Source organism: Anthonomus grandis, chromosome 3, assembly GCF_022605725.1.
Source record: "Anthonomus grandis grandis chromosome 3, icAntGran1.3, whole genome shotgun sequence".
Lineage (NCBI taxonomy): Eukaryota > Metazoa > Arthropoda > Insecta > Coleoptera > Curculionidae > Anthonomus > Anthonomus grandis.
The window spans coordinates 19,773,756-19,800,576 of NC_065548.1; the positions used below are offsets into that span (position 1 = coordinate 19,773,756).

At 33.5% G+C, this 26,821-nt stretch overlaps 1 long non-coding RNA gene across 1 annotated transcript; it reads left to right on the forward strand.

The window, feature by feature from the left end:
• The first annotated feature begins 16,065 nt into the window (after window positions 1–16,065).
• On the forward strand, window positions 16,066–18,096 carry LOC126734380 (uncharacterized). Its single transcript, XR_007660037.1, has 3 exons — window positions 16,066–16,119; window positions 16,176–16,598; window positions 16,688–18,096. It is a non-coding gene; the product is annotated as an uncharacterized LOC126734380 (long non-coding RNA).
• The last annotated feature ends 8,725 nt before the right edge of the window (window positions 18,097–26,821 follow it).

Consider the following 26,821-nt stretch of genomic DNA (forward strand, 5'->3'; position numbering starts at 1 on the left):
GTTCAATTAAGCTCTTAATTTCAGATGGGACATCAAAAACCATTTTATATGTAGCTATCATAGAAATAGAGAAAGGGTAGAATGGGCCAAAACCTGCGCCGATTGTCTAATGACCATCGCCGCCATTTGTATGGTCTAGCACTGGTACATCGCAATGAAACATCGATGTTGACCATCGATGGTGACATCGAAAGGTAATACTGATGCCTTAAAACATCGGTTTTTTCCTACATCGATGTCAGGAAAACCATCGAAGACCGACTTATAACGAAATCAATTTGAAAAAAAATTGTGGCACTAAGGCGGCACCGACCCTGGTTCGGTTCAGGTAAAAGACCGCACTGTTGCATTGGCAATGGTTTTTGGATTTAGCCTTGAGGGAAAAATTCAAAAATTGGCTGTTATTAGTTGAGGTTATGTTTTACGTTACCTTCCCTGAAATTTAGTTTTGCCTATATGCAATTATTTACCAAATTTCCTAAATAATATTTGCCATGTTTTCTACTTACGAGATGGGAACTAGAGCTGCACGATCTCCTATAGCTCGTGCAGAACTAGGTGCACTCGGAGCACTAGTGCCACCTTGGTGCCCCAATGAATTATACAAACCTGCACTAATTACACCAATGGTTTGTAAATTTTGCCCTGATTTCGAACTCGTGCAACATTTTTTCCCCAATAGATTCCGCTATTAATCAAAATGAAATAAATAAACACTTCACTTATAAATTGAAACTTAATCTGGGTCTGGATGGTGCATAGAAATAAAACATCGATGGCAAAGACATCGATCAAGAAGACCAATATGGTCTTCTTTCACGAGAACATAGCTGCATTGCATGTGTTGTTCCTGTCACATATAAATTTAAAAAAATATTAAAAAAAACTAACATGCACCCAACACAAAAAAATATTTTGAAATTTTGATTTGTAAACGGAAAGAACAAATGAATAACCTGAACTGCTCTAATTAAAAAAAAAACAAAATGAATTGCTAAAAACAGCTGATCATCTGTAACAGAATGGGAAGACCATACAAATGGCGACCCCTTAGGTATCCGCCTAAAATTGGATGCGCAGTGGTCTCTGCTCTCATTCTACCTTTATCATATTTCTATTGTAGCTAAATTTATATAAACGGATGCTAAATGAATTATTTGGAAATTAGACACATTTGGATCAGGTCGCAATCTATTTAATATAATACTATTTAAGCTATTAACATCCATTAAAAATTATCAATATTACTTTTAAACTGTTTTACCAAAAAATATAGTAGTAGTTTAAATTGAACACCAGCGAAAAATTGATTAACTATTCTGATTCTGAAATTAAATGGTTGTGTATTAAAACACAGAAATCTTTTTATAATTTTAAACCCGAAAATATCTAAGTATACCACTCTTTGACCAAAGATGATATATACAGTCGAATTATATACCTTTTTTAATCTTTTTTATAAGTAAATTTTGAGCAAGAGATTTTAAAAAAGATTTTAACCAAAAATATTTAAAAAATCGTATTAGCATCAAAGGTATTTAAAAATTATATATCTGAATTTTGGCCTACGATAGTAAGAAATGTGATTTATTTAACCAACCGGCCCTAATTTATTTGAGTCACTCCAAATGACGCGAGCCTGCAAGTTTTTTTACATAAATTTCGTGCTTTAGCTGTTGTTTTTCTTGGTGTTGTGCGTTTGTATGGTGCAGTTGCAAGTAAACTGCGTGAATATTTCAGTGATGGCCTTTTTAATCATACTGTTATTATTGATGGTAAGCGTAAAGCAGTTGATGTAACTGTTATTTTATTTTCTGTGTTATTGCTGGAAATTAGCACTATAATTTGTTGCAGTTTTAAAATGTTTTCGCGCTTTGATGTGGCCATGATGAGCGCTATTTGACTTTCCACTATAATATTGTTGCTGTTTCCGATTTAATCAGTTTCTGAAGTTTAATAAATACATGAATATTTTTAGCTGTAAAAAGTATTTTCTTGAGTATGTCTCGTTTTATTTCCCCTTTTGCTTTATGTTTCTTTATTTTATTACCGTCTTCGGAAAATTATGACGCAGAGCTTTGGAATACTTTCAGGCATATTATCTTGAATCTCTTTAATACATAACGAAGCTGCCCAAATTTTTTCCGATTTTTGGCAGAATAATCGTGGTCATGGTAATTTTTTACATGACCATCATCCTATGTAACTTACTGGTCGGTTTGATCGTAATTGGTATGGATTTTATATAGAAAACCAGTAAAGAATAAAGGCAAATATTCTCCATCAGGTAGATAACTAAAATAGAAAATTTTCGCCAACAATCTGAAAAATTGTTAAAAACAGTTCCATTCTCCGCTATGTATCGCGCTGATGATATCATAAGCCGCAGTTCTTGACCACATCCACGACAAACCATGATAATGGTTTATAGAAGAAGAACGTTTTTATCCATTTGTATGGGTATATCGTCGGAGAGATGTACAATGAACTTAATAAGGGCTTAAGGGAGAACCGGGATATTCTAATAAAATTGTCCAGGTTGGAGGAGCAATTGAGGCAGAGACGCCTCAAGCAGTATAGTGGATTACCGTATCAAATTTCTGGATAAGTTATATGTTCATAAGTTGCTTATATATATAATACGAGTATAGGGTACAAAACTGACGGATACCCACATAAATTATGTGACGTAATACAATGGATTTACGGTGAAAGGAACAACTTTAAATGAGTTCATGTATTTTTTCTTCTTTTATTTTTTAGACACTGTATGTCACTAATTAGTATTGTCACTTGCGCGTTTTTTAAAATAAAAAATTTCTATTCAGAGGGCGTTAAGTAGAAAATATGGCGTCAACATTCATTTTTTTAAATAGAACATCCTGTATATGATGATGTCTTACAATTCTATGATATATTCTGAGTACTTTTTGTATAGCAAACCATATGCCTAAAGTCAATGGTTTCTCAAATATGACGTAATAGACTAACGAAACATATGAAATTAAAACATAAAAATTTTTTGGATTTATTACAAATAATGTTTAATTTATTGTCCGTTTGAATCAATGCATCCTTTACAATAAAAATTTTGGTTATAGTATGTTTAAGTAGAAACTAGGAGGCCAACATTAATGTTTTATGTGATTACTACTTGATTTATATTTTTGACAATTTACATTCCACGCATCATTTTTTAATAAAATGCATTTATTTGAAGAAGAACGAACTGGAATACTCCTAATGATTGGGTTTGAAGATCGGGTGCGTACACAACAAGAAGTCTGCAATCTATTTAATCCAACTCGTGCTGATCGTCCTGCAATTACTAGATCCACCGTTAGCAAAATTGAATCAAAATTTAGGGAATATGGTCATGTAAGAAATGTATCTAAAGGAAAATCTCGAAAAATATCTGAAAATGCTACACTGACTATTCTATTAGGAACGGAGAATAATCCCCATGTTGCGATTAGTAAAATTTCCAGGAATTGGCCACTCTCCAAGAGGCCACTTTTACGTTAACTGGACACGTTTACAGGCAAAATTGCAGATATTAAGCAACAAAAAATCTTCATTTGGCCCAAGAAATACCACACACAGCGCCCTCAAAAAATTAACTTAAAAACTTCATAGTTTTAGCTTATTCCTACTTTAGTTATTCTATCCACTGATCCACAAGCCTTACATATCTAGCAACGTTACATGGCTTCAACAAGACGGGGCTACCTCTTCATTTTGCTATCGCCGTTCGACAATTTTTTTTTCTAAAAGATGGATTGGACGAAGAGGACCGATTAAGTGGTCGCCGGATAAAACACCATTATATTTTTCCTTATGTGGCTATTTGAAGACCTCAAAAATGCATCGAAGTAAATGGACAACAAATTGAACATCAGTTGCATAAATATTGTATAAATTTTTATTTTTTAGTGTCTATGCTTCACTAGTCTACTACGTAAAATATGACAAATTGCTGGCTTAAACTGTAAAATATTATGATATACAGGGTGTTCTATTAAAAAAATTAATAACGATGTTGAAGTGTTCAAAATTCGTAGTAGTAGAAATACGATAATTTACGATTGAACATTTCCATCGTTCGCCTTTTTTATGCCCCAACACTTACGTGCTCCTACTTATTTTTGCATTTCAATTTGCATAATTGGTTCCGTACTATCCCCGTTCAACAATTTCTTGATGCAACTTTTTCTAAAAGATGGATTGGACGAAGAGGACCGATTGAGTGGTCACCGGATATAACACCATTAGATTTTTCCTTATGTGGTTATTTGAAGTATAGACCAAATAATATTGATGATTTAAAGTAAATAATTCGACAAGAAATTAGAGTAATCGATCCGCAAGTGATTGGAAATGTAAAATTGAAAGTTATTTACCGACCTCAAAAATGCGTCGAAGTAAATGGACAACAAATTAAACATCAGTTGCATAAATATTGTATAAACTTTTATTTTTTAGTGTCTGTGCTTCATTAGTCTAAGTACTACGTCAAATTTGACAAACCGCTGACTTGAACCATAAAATATTATGATATACAGGGTGTTCTATTAAAAAAATTAATGCTGACGCCATAGTTTCTACTTGAGGTACCCGTATAGAAAATTTTTGTTGCAAAAACGCGCAAGTGACAATGCTAATCGGCGTGTACGAAAAATAAAAGAAGAAAAAACAGCTGAATTTTAAATTAATTTGTTCCTTTCATCGTAAATGCACTGTATAGGCACTTAGTTTTTTTAAACTTAGAGACCCTTTTACATTCATATTCAGAGCGTTTTATTTTTTATTAATTTTTTTAAATAATATATAGTATATAATATAAAAAGAAGGAAACTAGAGCCCATTAGAAACATAAAATTTTATGGAGAAAATCTGCGACTTGAAGACGAGGTCAAATATCTAGGTATAACCCTGGATAAAAAACTCAGCTTCAAGAAACATGTAATCCAAGCTACAAACAAAGCCACGAAAACTCTTATGTACTGCAAGAGAATGTTCGGTAGATCATGGGGACTGTCACCAAAAATGGTACATTGGATGTACACGACAATGGTTAGACCCATCATTACATACGCAGCACCTATATGGTGGCATGCGGCAGAAAAGAGGACTGTAATACAGATACTCAACAAAACACAACGAATAGCATGTCTGGGCATAACAGGAGCGATGTCAACAACGCCGACTGCTGCCCTAGAGAACCTGATAGGACTAAGCCCGCTACACTTAGTGGTATGGGCTGAAGCTATAACGGGGGCGAAAAGACTGCTGTCAAATGGCGCAACAATCCTATCGAAAGATGGGCACAATGCCCTATTTGACAAGATACAGGACCTTGGGCGCCTGGCCCTAAGAACAGACAGAACCAAGGTCACATACCTAGACAAACCTTTTATCATCAAAGAAAAAAGGGGACCACTGGACGCAGAAGCGAACAAGCTCAGGCAAAGAGGTTACTCAGTATGGCACACGGCAACCAAACGATCCAAGATCGGGGTAGCTGTGGGCATGGTGGAGGACGAACAACAGGGCAGACAACTTATGCTAAACCTGGGCCTCGAAACAACAAATTTACAGGCAAGCATAATAGGAATTCAAACCTGTGTCCAACTGATGAGAGAAGGGCTGCCAAGAAGCAACACCTTCGCAATTTTCACAGGAGACCAGGCTGCGACACTTGCACTACAACAGTTCGAGACTAAGTCAAGGACTGTGCAAAGCTGCTGGGAGGATCTCAGGAACCTCGCCGAAGCGCAAAATAGGCCAGAGATAATCCTAGCAGAGAATATGGGCAACAATAAGGCTGCAAGAAGGGCTATCCAACTTGCAACCCAGGGAGCCAGCAACAGCCTGGTAGGCCCTGAACCAACATGTTATGTCAGCGATAAGACCTGGAAGAGGGAAATCGGCAACTGGCTAACAAACCAGAACAAATTCTACTGGGAGCAGCTGCCAAAGATGGAACAATCCAAACAACTTATAGGCAGCCCACCCTTCAGGAAGGGTGAGAACATACTGGGCCTCTCCAGACAACAACTGCGAAAGGTCGCAGGGCTACTTACAGGCCATGCACCCAGCAGGAAACACCTGCATACGCTAGGGAAATCAGTTACCTCGCTATGTAGGGGATGCAATGAGGAGGACGAAACAACTCTTCACATACTGTGCTTCTGTGAAGCATTTAATCAAACCAGGGCAACATTCCTGGGGGAAGAGAAACCCGCACCAGAGGGTATAAGAAATCTACCACTGGGCACAATCCTGGACTTCCTTGAAGCTACAGAATTGAACCTGTGGGACTAAACATATGGGACACAATAGAACTGCTTCTTAGCAGACCGCAGTGTAGGGAGCCACAAGGCACCACCCAGCGGTGGAGTTTTAGTGGGTATAGGACGAAACAGACTCGACACTGAGTCCCACACTACTGGGGGCGGCGTAACCAGTGTTCATAAAGAATTTCTCCACCGACCCAAAAAAAAAAAACAAAAAAAAAAAAAAAACTCCTTGGCTCAATGTGAAAACAATAACGTGATAGATTTATCATATAGATAGGATCAACAACACGAGACGGTATCATTAGTATTTACGTCAGCTTTTCTTAATAAATTTTTTAATACTGTTTTAGTGTAGATTACATATCATGATGTATAGGCTAAAATAGATGAATAGACTGAAATATATCCAGCGCAGATTTCAGAAATATTTTAAACCAGATACCCTTCTAGAGGTTTTAATCAACAACTACTTCTAACAGATTTACCTACTCATTTTGAAAACCGAGAACAGTTTAAAAAAATTATTTATTTCTGTTTAAATTATGTAACAGTTTAATTAATTGACCTAAACTACTTAACCAGTTGTATTATTTCATTTTCTCAAGAAATTCACATTAGCAATCTCCTTTTAAATTAAAATTTAAAGCAACTAAACTAGCTAAAAAGGATCCAATATAACAGAATTTTTCTCTCTTCAATATAATAAACTGTATGCAAAATGTTCATATCTTTGTTGGCTCTATAGGTAAATAAAAAAAATGTAATTGAGCTATTTGATCCTTATTTAAGAATTTTTGATTTATTGTTAATTTAACTTAAGATTTTGCTTCTACAGAACGTTATATGGTTAAGAGTCACTAATACTGTTATAAAATAAACTATTTTGATGCTGCGACCCTCAAAATCGTGATTTACTTCATTTTGATTTTGGGCTTAATGGAAGAACTACCTACCACTAATTGGCTGAAAACAAATGATCTTTTGTACATAAATTAAGGTTATTATAAGTGATCTAATTATATATTGCCTCTACTTTACTACTTCTTAAAAAACAAAAACATAGTCATTACCCTAATATATTGGATCACATCTGAATGACCCTAAATAATAAATTATCATAGAGGTCCTAAACGGCTGATGGTATCTATAGATATAAACACATGTAATTTTGCTATTATCTTAATTAATCGCTTATAAGTCATTAGCTAATTGCCAGGTAATCTCGTAATTATGGATCGCCTAATTGAACTGTTAGTCATAATGTATGAATAATTTTTGTTCTAATATATTAGCATGTTTACTTAGCTAATTATTATATTAATCTAACAATCAAGCAACATATTTTATTATAAGGTACAATATTTCAAAATGAACAAAATAAAATATTAAGATTGAAAGAAACAAGACAGTTCATCTTATACTGACGATATTTCAATTCATTGTTTTTTTATCAAATACAGACGGTCTGCTCTGCTTTATTGCTGTAAAAACGCTGACGGGTCTGAATAGAGAGGAGTGTCTTTAAATAATTGATGGTTTTTTTTTCTATCCCGCCGAAGAAAAGAGAAACTCATCCATCCGAAGAAATAAGTTGAAGTTATTCTCCATGCGAGCGCTTCCCCTTACTAAAACAAAGAACCCCACGGCGAATGCGTCTGATTAAAAATCCGCCGGTGATTCAACGAGGGCTGCACATCCCTTTTCTCCATTCACTTGTTACGCCAACGAAATCGGTTTCGTAATAACTATAAACGATTGCAGGGGATGAGAATGCTTGGAAATAAATATAGAAGATAAATGAGAGAGACAATGCAATTACTTTTACCTATAAATATCTATCTAATGAGCTGTATAAAATCTTACTTTATCCTTCTATAATAATAGTTTTAATAAAGAAATAGTAATAGGCCTATATACAGGGTGATTCAAAAGTAAGCGGCATCCTTTCAGGGGCGTAATCCTTGTATGAAAATAAGGCAAAAAGTTCATATTAATATGGGTCCGAAATTGTTTCCTTTAAGGAAGCTACGCCCCTTTGAATAGGACCCCTTGAAGACAATTTTTCTCTATAACTTTAAAACCCTTTAGAATTAAATTTTGAAAATTGGTGTACTGCATAAACATTTCGTTGTGAATAAGATTCTAAATTCAAATTTTTTAAATTTTATTCAGGTGCGTCACATGCGGGGGTTGGTAAGGGTAAAAACATCCCTTTTTCTTTTACTCTTTAGGTTATTGTGATTTTGTTTGAAAATTATAAAATTTTAGAGTCTTATACGTAAAAAAGGTACTCTTAGTTCAATTCGATAGAGCGTACAATTTACGAGAAAAGCGACTTTGAAAATGTTCTGATTGCGTATGTTTATTGATGAAAATTAATTCCCATTACGATCGACAAAAAAGACACTTTTTACTCAAATTTTATTTAACAATTTATAGAAAGTGTTCAAAATTATTACCATTCGCGTCACGGCAAGCTCTTAATCTTTTTATTAGATTATGGTGCACACGTGGTAGAATTCTTGGATTGTTTTTAATTGTCTGAAATCCTTCCTCTATTCTTTGCCTGAGAACATCAATATTGGGTATAGGGCGGGAATAAACTAGTTGTTTTAGGTGTCCCCATAAATAAAAATCAAGGGGGTTTAGGTCAGGAGACCGTGGTGGCCATGGCACTGGACCCCCACGACCTATCCAGCGGTTTTGATAGGCATTATTTAAATGTTCTCTAGCGAGAATGCGAAAATGTGGGAGAGCACCATCGTGCATAAACCACATTTGTGCTCGTAATTGAAGTGGTAGATTTTCTAATATTTGTGGTAATTCATTCTGTAAAAAAATTGTGTAAATCTGTCCATTAAGTCGTTGCGGCATAAATACAGATCCTTTTAAATGCCCATCGATTATTCCCGCCCACACATTTAAACTAAACTGCTGCTGATGTGCCTTCTGTACCGTAGCATGGGGATTCTCATCCGTCCATAGGTGGTTGTTGTGGAAATTGAAAATTCCGTTTCTTGTAAAGCCGGCCTCGTCATTAAATAAAATTTTCTTCTCAAAATTTTCAAAAGCAACGCGGTTTTCTTCTAGCCAATTACAGAAGTGTACACGAGGAAGGAAATCTCGCTCTTCCAAAGCCTGAACCAGTTGAATATGATAAGGGGTAGAGTAACATATCGTGCAAAATTCTCCATACGGTTGACTGAGAGGACCCTTCTTGATTTGCGATGATGCGAGTGCTCAAAGATGGATCTTCTTCAATACGATCTAGCACGCGTTCTTCTAATGCTAGGGTTCTGGCATTTCTTGCTCGCCCAACAACTTCCTGTCTTTGAAATGTTCCTTAAGCAAAATTTAAGTAGATATTATGCGATATTACTCACATTTTTGAATTTACCTGTTTCCCTTAAATTACGATCTACTCTTGCGAAAACCGTACGGTGTGGCACTCGTCGATTAGGAAATTCCTCATGATACAATCGTCTTGCTTCAACACAATTACCAAATGCTCTTCCAACATAATGTGAATATCAGCTTGTTCTTGATACGTAAAATCCATGTTTGCTTTTTAAACTTAGGAACACAAAGTACCAAACTCAACAAAGGCAATGGCCTTCTTATTAATAATAAATAGTAATTTATAAAACACTCTATGAAACTAATTTTACTTTGACAAAGTAAATTGTATTTTACAATGACATTTATCAGTCATTTAAATGCCAAAAACCAAAAAACAACCGCCAACTTCGTTTTAAATGCGTATCCAGTAATTTTATTATGTATTAAACATACGCAATCAGAAAATTTTCAAAGTCCATTTTCTCGTAAATGGTACGCTCTATCGAATTGAACTAAGAGTACCTTTTTTACGTATAAGACTCTAAAATTTTATAATTTTCAAACAAAATCACAATAACCTAAAGAGTAAAAGAAAAAAGGATGTTCTACCCTTACCAACCCCCGCATGTGACGCACCTGAATAAAATTTAAAAAATTTGAATTTAGAATCTTATTCACAACGAAATGTTTATGCAGTACACCAATTTTCAAAATTTAATTCTAAAGGGTTTTAAAGTTATAGAGAAAAAATTGTCTTCAAGGGGTCCTATTCAAAGGGGCGTAGCTCCCTTAGGAAGCAATTTCGAACCCATATTAATATGAACTTTTTGCCTTATTTTCATACAAGGATTACGCCCTGAATTACTTTTTGGATTACTTTTGAATCACCCTGTATATTAGAGTTTCATGAGGCTGCTAAATTAAACAAAATTTTAGTACCTGAAAAGCCTTAATTAAATTAATTCATTCGTCACTTCAACAAATTCAAACTTATAATTTAGAAATATTTGAAACTTACAACAATAAAAAAATCAATAAATCTTATTTGCTAACTAAAAACATTAGTCATACTTAATTTAAACTTTAGAGCATCTGGTAACAACAACATTAACAGCAGTTTTTTAATACTAATGCTGATCCTTTATTATCCCTCATATAACATATCGTCGGCCTAATGTGAAAATTGCATAAGCCCAATTTTTCACAAAATTAGTTTTTAGCTCTATCTGTTAGAGAAGCAGCGTATCTACACATTCAAATCAAATAACTATGTACAAGGTATTTAGATGGCGCTAGAAACAGAAGTATGAAATGCGCGTATGTCTCACTCGTTCTACATCAGTAAGAAAATTGCCTAAGTCCTAGGAAGTGTATGTTGTTGTTCTGTCTCTGTTCGGTGTCGTGCTTTTTAGTTTGTCAGACTTTAAATTGGCCGTTATTTTATCAGACTAAGCTTCAGTATCATTAAGGTAAGTACATACTATATAAATTTAAGCTTTTGAAATGTGTTAACATACTATAGACTTGATTAATGTCATTTTTGTAAACTTACAAAAATGACATTAATCAACGCATAACTCCCGTGAGTAAACCCACGGGAGTTATGCGTGTTTCAAAGCATTTTGAATAGCAATTACTGTAAAGATTAGCTACACAGTATAATCAAACAACGTTGTTTTCATACTGTGATTGTAGAGTTGTTTTTTACTTATTTTATTTTTTATTTGGATGCTTGAATTAAAAAAATTTATATATATTATTAGGGTTTATTTTTCGGGGGGCTTTTTTTGCATGGGATTTCTTTACCGGGACGTTTTTACCAGTGGCTTTAGTTTGTGGCTATAGGTAGGTATAAACAAGTATTTTGTTTCAGATCAGCTATGGATCGTAGGAGCAGAGGTTTCAAACTCTTGAGTTTAACAAAACATCCGACAGTTTTTACAGTGTTTGATTTGCATTCCAAAGATGGCTATTGTTTTCTCTGGCACGAAGGTCAAGGGGATCTCAGTGGCAATTGTTTTTCATCAATAATTTGTAACTTCTTGATTAATAATGTAATTCCTCAGCTTGAGCCAATGCAACAAATAATATTATACAGTGACGGTTGTAGTTTAACAAAACATCCGACCAACGCTTTGAAGGATATAATAACGATAGTTCTGCAACATTAACTGGTGATTCCATAGAATTAAACACGGCAATAAAACTGTTCAAAGACAAAGATCAAGACAACCATACTGATACAAAGAGCGCGGAAAATGAAAAGTGTTTTGAAGAAGAAGACGAGGAAAAACTACAGTCAGCTCTAGCAGAATTACAAGAAGAAATTCATATGACAGAAAACATTTTAGACATAGGGGGAACAATGATTTATCATCCAGCTTTCTCAATAATGCAATAATATCCGGCATAGAGCAAACGGATACAAACTTTGATAGTTTTATTTTTTCCGATGAGATGCTCAATGCAAATACAACAAACGCTATAGACGCGCCAACAGAAACTCCTTTAGATTTCGAAAAAAAACCTACAAGAAGGAAATATTAGCAATGAAGATAATGATGAAAAAGATGCAAAAAATCATCCAGAAGAAGAAGATAATGAAAACAATGACCCTACATATCAAATCGGCAATGATAGGGAACAATATTCTGATGAAGAAAATAATGATTCTAGTGAAGAAGTTTCACGAAAAAGGAAGAAGAGAAGATTTTCTAATCCTGCAGAATGGAAATATAATGCTAATAAAAGAAATAAAGAGAAAGGGGTTGAGTATATGGGTAGAAAAAATAACAAATTCGACAGAAAGAAAACTAAGATAGTAATGAAAGCGAGATGTCTGTGTTCAAACAAACCTTTGAAAACCGGTAAAGAAATAGTAATTCAGTGTTACAAGTTGACGGATGATGAGCGAAAATTAATTTTCGCAAAGTTTTGGTCCCTTTCGTGGCCTGAGAAATAGAACTACATTTCTGCAAAAGTCTTAATGAATAAAACGAAACGATCAAGGCATAGAAAGGATCCGAAAGTAAGCCAGAGGACAACTTCGTATAAGTATTTTTTTAAAAGGAAAAGCGAAGAAATTAGGGTTTGTAAGCTTATGTTTTGTAATACATTAGGAATTTCTATGAGAACCATATCAGAGTGGATAAAAGATGAAATGTCTAGGTGTCTAGCCCAGCCAAAAGAGAAGATGAACAGAATAGTGATAAAAATATACAAAATAAACCTTCACGATTTGATGAAGGAAAGATAAATTCGAAAAAATTCTTTGAAGACCTGCCTAAACTTGAATCACACTATTGCCGGAAATCGTCAACAAAATTATATGTAGAGCCAACGTTCAAAACCAAATCGGAGCTTTATTTTCTCTATAAAGATAATTGGTGTGCAGAACATAACATAACTCCATTATCCATTGCCACATTCTCAAACATGTTTGAAGATCTGAATTTAGCGTTGTTTTTGCCAAAAAAAGACGAATGCGATGTCTGCGTAGGCTACAAGACAAAAAATTTAGAGGAATCTGTTTACAGGGAACACATTTTCAAGAAAGAAGCAGCACGGGAAGCAAAAGCAGAAGACAAAAATTCAAAAAATAGGGTTTATACGATGGACCTTCAGTCAGTACTGTTGTGCCCGAAATCGAACGTATCAGCTCTGTACTATCGGACGAAGCTTATTGTACACAATTTTACAGTGTTTGATTTGCATTCCAAAGATGGCTATTGTTTTCTCTGGCACGAAGGTCAAGGGGATCTCAGTGGCAATTGTTTTTCATCAATAATTTGTAACTTCTTGATTAATAATGTAATTCCTCAGCTTGAGCCAATGCAACAAACAATATTATATAGTGACGGTTGTAGCGCTTAAAATCGTAATTGCACTTAAGGCAACGCCTTGGTAAATCTTGCACTCGAAAAACATGTTTGTATCATTCAGAAATGTTTAGAAAAGGGCCACATCCAAATGGAGTGTGACTCTATGCATTCTACCATAGAGAGGAAATTAAAAGGTAGAACTATTAATGTGCCAGCTGATTATGTCTCCCTATGTAAATTGGCTCGGAAAAATCCTAGACCGTATGAGATGAGCTATTTAGATTACACTTTTTTCAAAGACTTCAGTAAACTTAATTTAATAAAATCAATTAGACCTGGATTTAAAGTTGGTGATCCAACTGACAACAATCTTAGAGCTCTGAAGTATAATTTAGATAGTAAAATCGAGTTTAAGATTCAACATTCCGGGGAATTTCAAGATATGCCTATCAGAATAAAACCAAATTTAAATTATATATCGATTGACTCTCTTCCCTTATTGTACAAAGAACAATTGAAAATTAAAAAAGAAAAGTTCGAACATCTTATGTTTTTGAAAAAATGTCTTGCCAGAGATTATCATAATTTTTGTGATAATCTAAGACATGAATAACTTAACCATAAGACTTATCAATTTGATTCTTTTTTAATACTAATATATAATGTATGTAGTGTATGTACTCTTACTCTTTTTCCAAGTTCTTTATGTCGTTTTATTAGTACCTATTTTCGATCTAATAAAAATAATGCCTTAGGTAGGTAAATAATAGCGTTGTTTTATTAGGTGAAATTTGCCCTGTTCGTATTGGATATAAGAATGAATTTTGCATAACTCCGTTATTTTTCAACAGGTAACTATTATAAAAAGGATCAATACTTGATAGCAGTTCCCTAATGTATTTTTCATCCAAATTCAATTTTCACCCAAATTACATTATTTTTAAAGAATCAAAATAGTTTTTTTGTTCTCCTGTAAAATTTAGGTTCTTGGACTTGTGCAATTTTCACATTAGGCCGACGATATTTAATTAATTTTTGTACAAAAATCCCCATAAAATATGCATTAACAGTATGAAAAAATATGTTCCGATCATGCCACCTTATAGGTGAAATATGTAAGAAATAAAAAATTCACGATACTGTGAATTCGGAATTTCATTTTTTCTACGACTATTACAAAATAGGTACATTTCAATATAGTTTTTGGTAAAGAAATGGCTTCATTTCGCAAGAAGTATTACGAAATAAATACTTGTGGTGCCACCTAAAAGTCATACTTCAAATCTTGAATTAAGATGACTAGATTTAAAAACATAACCCTTATTAATTTTTCCCGTTGTCACTTTATCACACGAACCCTTAAATAAATATACCTGGACTGCTAATGCATATGGCCACGATACCCAAAAATGCCACTGCATGGTGGCCGCCATTTTTATAGTGGTTGTGTCCTTTTGATGTTGGTTACTCTGAAAATTTTTAGTGTTGCCAACAAAAAATATATTAAATAACGGTAATGAAGTTGACGACGCTGACGTTTGACGTGTGAGTATAGCGGATTGCCTAGTTTTTGGCGATTTGTAAACGACGCTTGGGTATACCGTCTGGAACAGGCGATGTATCTTTCTCCTTATTTAATACGTAAATAATGTATCACCATCTTTATTTAAAGGTATCTGGTTCAGTTTCTCAAAACCGAATTATTGTGAATTGGCCGTCTGTGTTGTTTATAAGTATATATTTGTAATCTGTGGTTTATAATAGAATAATATATTGAGTTGTGTTACAAACCCTCATAAAATCATCTATATTTTGATTCTTATAGACGGTTGTACCTATTAATGTGGAAACACTGTACATGGAAGAAAAGTAAAACTCGTAATAGTGAAAATAGAAAGAAAATAAGTGTTTTTAACTGAATTTGTTAAGTAAATACAACCAAAAATTTAAATGAATATCATGATTTTCATGGTATTAGGATTTATAAGATTCAAGATTATCAGAATGATAAAACAAATATTTTAAAGTGCATGCATCTATTCCAAGTTGATTGAAACTTTGTCTCATTTTAGGCAAGGATTACTTTCTTTCATTAATTTTAACGAAATTCTTCAAGAAGTACCAGAAAAATCACAGATCTAACGCAACTATCTTAAATTCTTACCTATATGTAACTTTCTATTTTGTATTTTTGTAAACATAACCTCTCAAAACCTTTAATTGTTTTGTTTCCCTACAGTTGGCACAAGTAACATTTGTCAAAGTGACCAACATCGAAAGGACACAATCACGCAAAATGGCGGCCCTCTAGTAGTGGTCATTTACTTTTTATTGAATTGGCAGTCCAGGTATATTTATAAGTTCATGCTTTACCACCGTTATGTCATTTTAAGCCATATCATACATCGAATTGACTAAACACAAATCTACACGAGTCCGCGATCACGGAACTTCATAGTAAGATGAATACATTCAACCAATTAAAGCTACAACGGAACCGTAATTCCGTGTGCATCTAAACCCAACCTAGAAACGTTGACATCCTAACCTATCTTTAACTTTGTATTTGATTGTGTAATATTTTTATGCATTTTGACATCCAAACATTCCGAAGCTAAGAAAAATACTTCTATAAATATTGGACAATACATTAAAAAGACGTAAGTGTAAATTTAAATATTTCATTAGTTATTCCTATAGCTTTATTTCTTTTTAGTGACTGATACTGAAAGCAGTAGCGATTTTGATTTCACTGCTACTCCCCCGGATATTGTAGAATTTGCGAAAGCGACTGCTGGCAATTTGTTGCCTGAAAGATTTATACCTTAAACAATATGACACTTTCATGCAATGGCGAAAATTAAAAAGAGCTAATTCGTTCTCCTAAAATGTGATTTTCGCCTATTTTAGTCAGTTAGCTAAGTCTAATGAAGCTTTAACACTATGGAAACTGTATTCAATGATTAGAACAACAATTAACATTAAACACAATACAGATATATCAAAATATGCCAGGCTACGAGCATTTTTGAAAAAACAATCTGATGGTTATCGAGGAAAAAAATCAAAGATATTAACTAGAGAAGAAGTTAACCACTTTATAAATAATGGTCCAGATCATATTTATCTTGCTACAAAGGTACATACATGTATTTAGACATATTTTTACCCACATATCCTAGATCTTTAAAATACCATAAGCATGTATATAATGTACTAATTTTTTAGGTTGCTATGATATTAGGAATTATGGGAGCTTGTCGAAAACAGGAGCTCGACTTAATGAAAGTTCAGAATATTGAGAACTTGGGATCCGCTATAATAATAAATGTTCCTAATACAAAAACTAAAGAGCCTAGACAATTAACAATCACTGGAAAGTTTTATACCTTATTTAAAAAATATGTATCTCTACGGCCACCAGATATTGCGACAAATAGTATCTTCATTAACTTTCAAAATGGACGCTGCACCAAGCAAGTGATTAGAATAAACAAACTACGAAATATGCCTAAACAAGTGGCACAATTTTTGAACTTACCCAACCCTGGATTATACACGAGTCATTGTTTTCGCAGGACATCTGCAACAATGATTGTGGATTCTGGGGTGAATATAGAAACATTAAAAAGACACGGAGGGTGGAAATCTACAGAAACCGCTGAAGGATATATAGATAACTCATTACAAAACCGCCTTAATGTTTCAAATCAAATAATGTCTTAAATTAATGAAAATGAGGAACCAATACCCACAAAAACCCAAATTTCAGCAAAAAAAACTGCAAGAACTACAAGTAGAGCTTCCATGTGCAAGTGCTAACTCCTAACAGCAAAACATATTTGCCTCATTAAGGACTAAAAACATATCGGATTCTATCTTTGCCGGCCAGACGAGGGTGGTACAGAAGCCAGGATGTAAAACCAGTAGAGGAAGACGCTAGTAGCTTAACAAAATAGGAACTCCATGCTATTAAACCATCCTAGCTTAAGACACTGGCTTACTGTCTTTCTCACTTAGTTACTAGCCCACACGCGAAACTAGTTCTGTATACATGAAGCTAGTAATACTAGCTTGCTAGTTTAAACGCGCTAGCTTGCTATCCTAGCTTGAAAAACTAGCCTCGTGTAATCCGGGCATTAGAGTTTGCTTGACCCAACCGCCTATCCTAGGATCTATACGTCGTGTAAATATATGTTTGTAATGAGAACGAACAAAGTGTATATGTTATCAGTCCGATCAACTTTGTTAATATCCATTCTATTTATGTTAATTGGCACCATAAAAGTCGATAACAAATCTTTATAACAGAAAACCATCTTATTATGTAAGTGTAAAATTACTATACTTTTTCACTTTCACAATATTTGTTTAGGTCCCCCAATTTTAGAAGAAGTCGTATTAAAAATATATAGAACAGGGAGCAAAATATAGTTCCTCGCTGTGCTATATACAATAATTTGAAGTAAAAAATAATTTTAGTATCTCCCACTGTTCTCTTAACAACTTGAGGCAACGAGAACTAATAAGGTCGCGCTGGTATAGTAATTTTGTGTGGCTGTCGTGAACCTCGTCACTATAAAAAAAAACAAAAATGTTCTGGTTCAATCTTTGCAACTTCGTGTAATGTTCTTATATGTCTCCTTAGCGCATAAATGTAAATAATGACATACACATTTTTGAAGGATTAATCCTGGAATGTCATTGGTTAATTTATTTACCACGAAGTTTTTATTACCACACATGGTATTTCCAATTCAAGGCCCATTATGTTTTTTATAGGAATTTCATTTGTTGATGAGAGTTTTATAATGTTCTCATATAGAAACTGGCTAGTTTTACCTTGATGAGCTCTCTCTGGTTCATCACCTAATAAAATTATAGACCTTGCAAAAAGTGTTTTAATTTTTCATATTTTAGGCTGAAAAAATCGGAAACTGATGCATAATATTTTAACAGATAAAATATATGTAGATTCATCAATAATAAAATTGAATTTTGAGCTGCAAACAAGATACAATTTCTACTTCGGCATAGACGCCTATCACATTTTCTTAATTGTGAGTCGCTTTGGATCGTTTTAATGACATTGGCTGGGCAATCTTGGATTCGTAAAAAAAAATTATTTAAGTTTGTTAAAAGCAGCGGTATTGACGTAAATGTTTGGTTCTGTTAAGAAAAAATTTGTTAAGTTTATTTCTGCAACCTTGCTCTAAGTTTACATAGAACTTACTGGCATGTTTTAGTGATTTTACATGATTTTTAACCACTGTTATTTCGCTACTATAGTTACTCTTGATTAGCCAACCTTTAAACTGTGGATCTTGCTCCCATTCCATACAATATATTTGTTCTCTATGGGGCCAACTTCTTGGAACTTTCGCCACGATTTAAGTTATTATCCTATTCGTGTGTTGAACACCTATGGTTAAATTAACTTATAAATTTTATATCAAATAGATACAAATAGCTTTAAATTTACTCATAAATGTCGCTTTTACACATATTGGAAATATGATTAAAGTTATTATATTTAATTAACTTTTAAGCACAACTTCATTAAATATAGTCTAGTTATATTTCTACTCTTTATTGACATTTCGCCTTATTCATATTACAATAAAATTCTGGTATAAAATACCATTATTGTATAACTATTATCGTACATCGTCCACTCATTAACATTATCCTACGAGATCAATAATTATGGTATGTACATCTAGCGACACTGGGGCTTTTTATACACCAGACAAATATTAATCACAATTTTAATTAACCCGTGTATTCTAAAAATTGTTTTTTTGTTGTATATTTACGGTTTTGTTAGAATCTGTCTGCGATCTTAATTATTTTATGTTTTATATATAACGGTATTTTTAACTCTTTACTAGACTATTTATTGTTCTTCTAACATAATTTATTATTAATAAACGTGGCTCTGTTACTATAGATAGTAAGAGAGTCACGTTTATTAATCTATAAAGTAAAGAAAAAAATGCCTGATACAATTTGAATATGTATACATATTACTCATTTAGTTTTCACACAATTACATTAATTTGAGCCACAAATTTAAAAATCGATAACACTATCTCTTTTCATAAAAACACAACTTATTTATTAAAATATAAAATACATATAAACCTAAAATGATCTAAAATGAATAGCGGCGTTATGGCTTTGCTCTGAGTAACTACGAAGGGCAAGGCACAATGAAAACAATAAGTAGTAAAATGCTAAAATGAAATGCAAAATGAGCTGGAAATAAAAAGTGCATCGTTAATAAAATAATATATATAGAGTGAGTGGTGAATAACTCCTCCCCTTATAGATTCAACTCCACGGATTGACGGGTAGTTGTCTGGGACGAGGCACATCTTGGTCGTTTACTTTTGTAGATGAGTAGAGTAATGAATTATTTCTTCCATTACAAGGTTGCATTGGTTATGAATAATCTGACTACGCATTTTATCTAGTCCATCAAATTTGGTGACGTCAGTGCATGCGCTGAGGTTAAACGTGTGGGCAGGTCAGGGAAGATTTTCTTCTAAATCACAGAACAGAATCGGCTGATAATTTTGTATGTCGTCCATTGGAATGAACGACATCTTGTTGGAGTGTGATTTCACAGTCAACGGGTACTATAAAAATAAACGAACAAATAAAATTGTTATAATTTTGGCATTCTAAATGCAGGGTTTCTTCATTTTAGGTATTAGTGCAAAGACTGCATGCTTATTTGAAGGGTCCAGCTAATTAAAGATTGGTTTGGAGATCTTGATCTCTACTTGTTGGCAAATACTTCGAATTTTATTTTCTAGTTGCTGAATAGCAGAAGAGCTATCTGGTGTTATTTTTGCAGGTCGATTCCAGAAAAAGACCTTTCCATAAATCTCCTAGCACTTATTTTCTCGGTAAGAGAAGTGCATTTCATTCTTAACCAATAATTTATTTTGAGGCTTTAAAACTTTAAACATGCTCTGTTTCTATAGATATTGAATAAAGATGGAAGGAAATGTAATTGGTATTCTCAATGTAAATCAATTCAAATAATTTAATTTCATCATTTGTTCATAGAGCAGTGCTTTCTTACGTTACTTCCAAGGCCCTGCGCATGGCACCTATAATTTTTTAAATTGTTTTTACTTCGCTATATAGGTTATTAGTTTTTATCTTACTGGGGTGTAAAACTTTCAATTTAGAGAACGTTACTGGATTTTCTTGATGTCTTGTAATATTGAGTCAATAATATTATATAAATTAATTAATCTGCTGTTTACGGGTAAGCTTAGTAAATAAAATAATAAAAAGTAATATGAAATGCAAACTAAGCTGAAAATAAAAAGTGAAACGTTATAATAATATATGTATTGGTGAGTGGTGTATAACTTACGCGTCACCGTGCAATGATATTTTTTTAAACATTTTACGGGAAATCCTTTCTTAGCGGAGATGGATTGGAAGAAGGGCCGATCGAATGAGCCGCGAGATCACCCTATTTGTCTTCCCTTGATTTCTTTTTTAGGATATCTAAAATCGAAAGTTCATACTCTCCAGCCTGAATCCTTAGAAGATTTAAAGCATTTACGAATGTCATCAAATTATTCCATTACTCCTAATGTTTTTCACAATCTCCGAGTATAATCGTTTCTCCGCTATTGTCTGGGGGTGGACAGCGGATATTTTCAACGATTTATAAAATAACACGAATGTACTAATTTGCAAAATGAAATTCAATTTCTCGGCAACCTATAGCTTAAATTTAGAAAACCCCTCTTTGAAGCAAATTTATTGGCCTTTGAAAAGATGTATCGTAACATACTCCATCCTACCTTTCAGATTCTTGAAGGGTGTGTACCTATATACCTGTGTGTATCTATGAACTCCAAAGAGGCTGCAGCAGCTGTGTTCTGTGATCTGTCCAAAGCTTTCGATTGTATGAGCTATAGGCGGGTTGTTTGCTCGTTCAGCTTATTTCTCCTTAAGAGATTCTCATATCCGGTATGGGTTGCCATTTTGAGGTTTGTGCTCCAAGGGATTCCTTAACATCATTTTTACTATTCCAAAAAAACATTAAGGTATCTGTATGGTGTTGATCTGAGAATCTCTGGTAAACCTCTTTTTGAAGCTGAAAAAATTTTAACAGTTTTTTCACTCTTTATATTGGAAACTACCACACTCATACATAAGTTCGTTAGTCCACCATTCTGCACTAGTCATAATACTTGTCAAGTAAACAACTTATACCTGAGTAATATTATGATCAATAGCCCATTTTGAAATTAGTAAAGGTAGACGGTTGGTCCTCTTTGTAGGATAAGTACGAGAACCAGAAAAAACTCAACATTATCAGAGTCACTAAAAATATAGCTATCTGAATAGGAATCTGAGTACTGCTGATTATTAGAGGTGGGGGGTAAGTTTGATCTGGATTGTGTAGTTACATTAGCATCAGATATAAGCAAACTTGAAACTGTATTACTACAGGTTACAGTTTCTGATGCTGCAGATGAAGTAGAACTTGGACATTTGTCAGAGTAAAAACTATTTTCTAATGAAGCCTTAAAAGCTTCCAATTTTTTCTTCGTTGTTATATCGTCGGGTTACAAGTAAAATACATTAAGTCAAAAAATGTACTTTCGAGTAATTTCGTTCCAAAGTTTTTAGTTTTACATTTTTTACAATATTTACGTCTTAAATAAAATTTGGTTTTTTAAAAATTTTTATTTTTTTTTTCACGTATATGGAGTAATAAGACTTAATAAACAGATTAATTAAACTTTTTAAAATACATTTATTTGAGGTTATTAATAAACAATACACTGAGTATTTCAGTCACTAGTGTATTTTGCATGTAAGGGTTGACTTTTTTTTTAGCCACCGATATTGGTAGTTATCTTTGATATAACGGCGGAATTATTATATCTTCAAAGCTTCTCTCCTTAGTTATTCGATTCGAAGCTCGTCTGGTAAATCCAATATTAATTTGTTCATACTCATCGACAAAATCATACTTATACTGAACTATATTTGGGAACTGCTTATCATATTTAAAACATTTTACTTTTAACTAGTTAACAATAAATAATAACAGTTCCCTTTTAGTCTTTATTTTTGTTATTTAAAGTAAGTTGAACCAATTTTTTCAAATCCAAAAATTCGTTGAATTGCAATTCTCGTGTTTTATAAGGCGATGTATCACGCTTCCTTCCAGCTCGTGCCATTTTAAATATATTTTCATATTCATGGACACTGTAAATATCAATATGACGTTTAGCTGACTCAATGGAGCTGTACACAGAGTCAAAGAAAATAATAGTAACTATTCGTTAGTATAATTATCTTTGACCGAGTCCACCTCCATATAAAAATGTCCGCTTTCCATAAACTTTTGTTAGATAACACAAAGTGTTGGGTGAACTCTCACAATATGTAAAAGGAGAGCTGTGACTGGTACATTTCTATTTTGACCTCCACATGTGTCGGAAAAAATAGTTAAATATTTCACCTCGGGAGATAATGAATTTATGTATAAAGATAAACAGGTACCAATTTCACAGCTTCCACGCTTTCCATTTATTTCGGTCCAAAAGTAGCAAAAGGCTTCGTTTGGTGGAGCAGATTCATAAATTGTAAAATTATATAAGTTAAGTTTGCGAAGATAATACAGTAAACTGTTTGTGATGTTGGGATTTGGAGCACGCTTTGCATATCACATGTTATAGATTTACAACTTTTATCACCAGTTGCTATTTTTTTATCTTTATCCTTTTCTTTCATAGACTCTTCTTTTCTTCTTAAATGTTCCTGATACATTAACTCTAACTTTTCTTTATCTATAGCTGTTGTCTGTTGATGTTCGTTGCATGTGGGACATTGGTCTTTTTTTGGTTTAAAGAATGATAGATTGTATTGGGTTCAAAATATTCTTCTATATGTAATAAGACTTACTCCCGGCGATTGATTTTTTTACATTCTTCCATAAATAAATCAAACATTTTCTTAATATTTAGATTAGGATCTAAATAAAGCCGTTTAGTGGATTTTCTTGTCTAATGGCTCTCGACAATAGGAAAACTTTCAATGTGTTCTTTCACTTTTATTATTACGTCTTCTGGAGTCTTACTAGCTGGAGCTTTTTGACCTCTCTTGTCTGTACCACTGTACTCACCAGTTTCACTTCTATTTTTAAATGCATTTAGGATTGCATAAGGTTGCATTGCATAGGAAATGCATAAGGTCTTGCAGAAAAAAGACTGACAAACTTGATGCGTAACTTCCTTTTTAGAAAAAAAGTATGACTTTTCATTACTCCTTTGTTTACTTTCCTCTCCTTTTCGAGGCCGCCGATATTTTACTTCTTTTATTAAAACATTCATAAGTATAAAATCTTTTTGCCGTAGGTATTCCAGATTCCAAAATGTCTGGCATAATACCTTACGTTCATCGACAGAAAAATATGTCGAACATTTATAACGGCACTTCTCACAATTCACTGGCTTGGGAATTTTGGGAGTTTGTATCTTTCCTGTTACACTTTTATACGGTTGACCTTGGCTTCTTTTCTTCTTTTCTATATTTCTCTTCCAGCTTGAAGGCCTTGCAGTGCTCCATCTAGTTTTCGTCAAGCTAGTTTCATGTATAACTTGAGATCTAAACTCTTCACCATCTTTGCCTTCTTCACTAATTGCTGAACTATCATCGTTTTTTTCTGGTACATAGTCCTTATCTTTTAAAGAATCGTCCGAGTCCTCTATATCCGAGCTATATTTCGTTACTTGGTGATTACTAGCTCCAGGTACATCCGGATTTAGCACAGAGGGAAAGTTGCTTTGGTTCGGAAGACACTGAGTATTAAAGCCGTCCACATCTAAGCCAAAGTTCACACACGCGATATTGCTTGGTACAGAAATTTCAGCTCTTATTTGTCCGTCTGAAGACACGCTATTTTGTGACGCTGGCTTAAACGATATGTCAGTCAGTTGTATGCTCAGTTCTTGAATTTAAAGAAATGCTTTGCGATGACTGTCCTGAACTCCTGAAGCCGATCTAAAATAGTCCAAAAATATATTACGAAATTACAAGTTTTTTAAATTGTTCTCTTAATTTCATTTTTAAACTCTATATTAATTAAAAATATTTAACATTATTTAAAAAAAAAATAGGTAGGTATCTACTTTAAAATGTTTTTAAAAGTTATCTTAAACTAGGCAATTTTAACTTTAGAGCATATTAATTAGTTACGCGAAATATTAAATAAACCAAGTGGAAATGTACTGATTACTCTAATGCTATATTATAATTGTCCATTTCTTACCCGGGAAAGAGTAATCTGCCTTCACAGGAGATAATGTGGTATAAGTTCGGTTTCTCGAGACTGTACAATTTATTTGCGTAGTGGAGTCTGCAAAAGAAATATTCAAAAATAAAAAAATGCGATTTATTATTATATAATAACTTAAACAACTGACAGCACTGTAGATATTTAAATTATATCGAAAAAGTTTATGTGACGCCGTGGTTAGATTATACCAAAGGCCAAAAAAAACTTAAACAATGTATTTTATAACAGTAGTATAAACAACAAACTACTTACCCCTGACACTCTGCTGAGCCTTTAATTGTTGAAATATTTTGTCCACACGCTTCATTATGCACATCACTCAAACTCTACACAAGATAAACTAAACTGTTTTGTAGCAAATTCGATCTAAATCAACGATATTTTGCAGGTCCATACGAGTCATATGTCCGTTATTATGCGGTAAAATACATTAAGTCAGAATTTTTCGCGATGTCCGTACAAAACGCTTACAAGAAATATCCATCAAGTCAGTTAGTCTATTTTGCCAGAACGAAATACGTTATTACTGACTTAGTGAATCTATGATTTCTGCAGAATAGTGTAATAAGAAATTCTCAATCGACTTAATGGATTTTACCAGTAACAAATTTTATGAAATGTAACCAGGTGGTGTAAATAACTTAAGGGTCCGGTAAAGTTAAAGGGAGGTCTAAAAACCGATTTTTTTTTTGAAAATTTTTACATAGAATGTTGAGTTTGAACATTTTATTGATAAAAAAGTGAGGATGATGAAAAAAAATGCAAAATTTTAAAAATTTTAAAGGATTTTCTACTTACGTATAATTCCCAATTACACCCGGCCTAACTACACTCTATTTGCGACTAGGCATCACGTTGACTATTATATATGCTATTAATTTAAATTTAAAGCCTTAAGTAACAAAATTCTGTAACTTTGAAGGATTTACATCAGTTCTTTAGGTCATAAACACAAATTTCCAGACGCAAATCAAAAATATCAAATATGTAAATACGGATTTATTCATAAATAAAAAAGACTGTCAAATGTCACTTACGTCAACAAATATTATTTATTGGGAGTGGCTACTGTACTAGTACGCTTATCGTAATTTTCTGTCCTGTCTCATTATAGGTAAGTGTTTGTTTATTTGTTTATATATTGCGCACACGGGGCGGTAGCCCCGTGTGCGCATACAAGTCGAGCGCACATGGGGCGGTAGCCCCGTGTGCGCACATGGGACTGTATGGTTGGTGCACATGTGGAGTTGGGATTGCAAAAAGGGATTGGAACCTTGGGTTGGCGCTAAATAGTGGGTTAGGTAGTCGTTTGAGCCCTACTTAGGGAATGGGATAATAGAAAATGGGAATTATAGCACAGCACGACACACGAAAATTATAGCACAAACACGGGGTGGCAGCCCCGTGTTTGTGCCTATAATTCCTTATTATTATTATTTATTACTTCCCTATTATTTACTTATTAATAATTAAATATCTTAAATTATGTTTTTTTTCAAAATTTATACTTATTATATATTAAATTACATAAAATATCCAATAATAAAAAAAATAATAATAATAATAAATAAATAATACCTATTTTTTAATACCTGTTCATATAATGTAAAATCTAACTATATTATGCCTTTATTATCTAAAATTGAGTCCACAACCACCCCATCTACTGTCCCATAGGACTCAATAGGACTGCTGGGACACAATAGGACTGCTTCTTAGCAGACCGCAGTGTAGGGAGCCACAAGGCACCACCCAGCGGTGGAGTTTTAGTGGGTATAGGACGAGACAGACTCGACACTGAGTCCCACACTACTGGGGGCGGCGCCGCGTAACCAGTGTTCATAAAGAATTTCTCCACCGACCCAAAAAAAAAAAAAAAAAAAAAAAAAAAAAACCATCTAACTAAAATGTGTTCCAGACAAAACCAAAAAATACTACTGGGGATATAGTGAAGCCATTTGTGTCAATAAGATTGTTGTTTTATTTTTCTTGTGTGTAAATTACAAAATATGTAATTA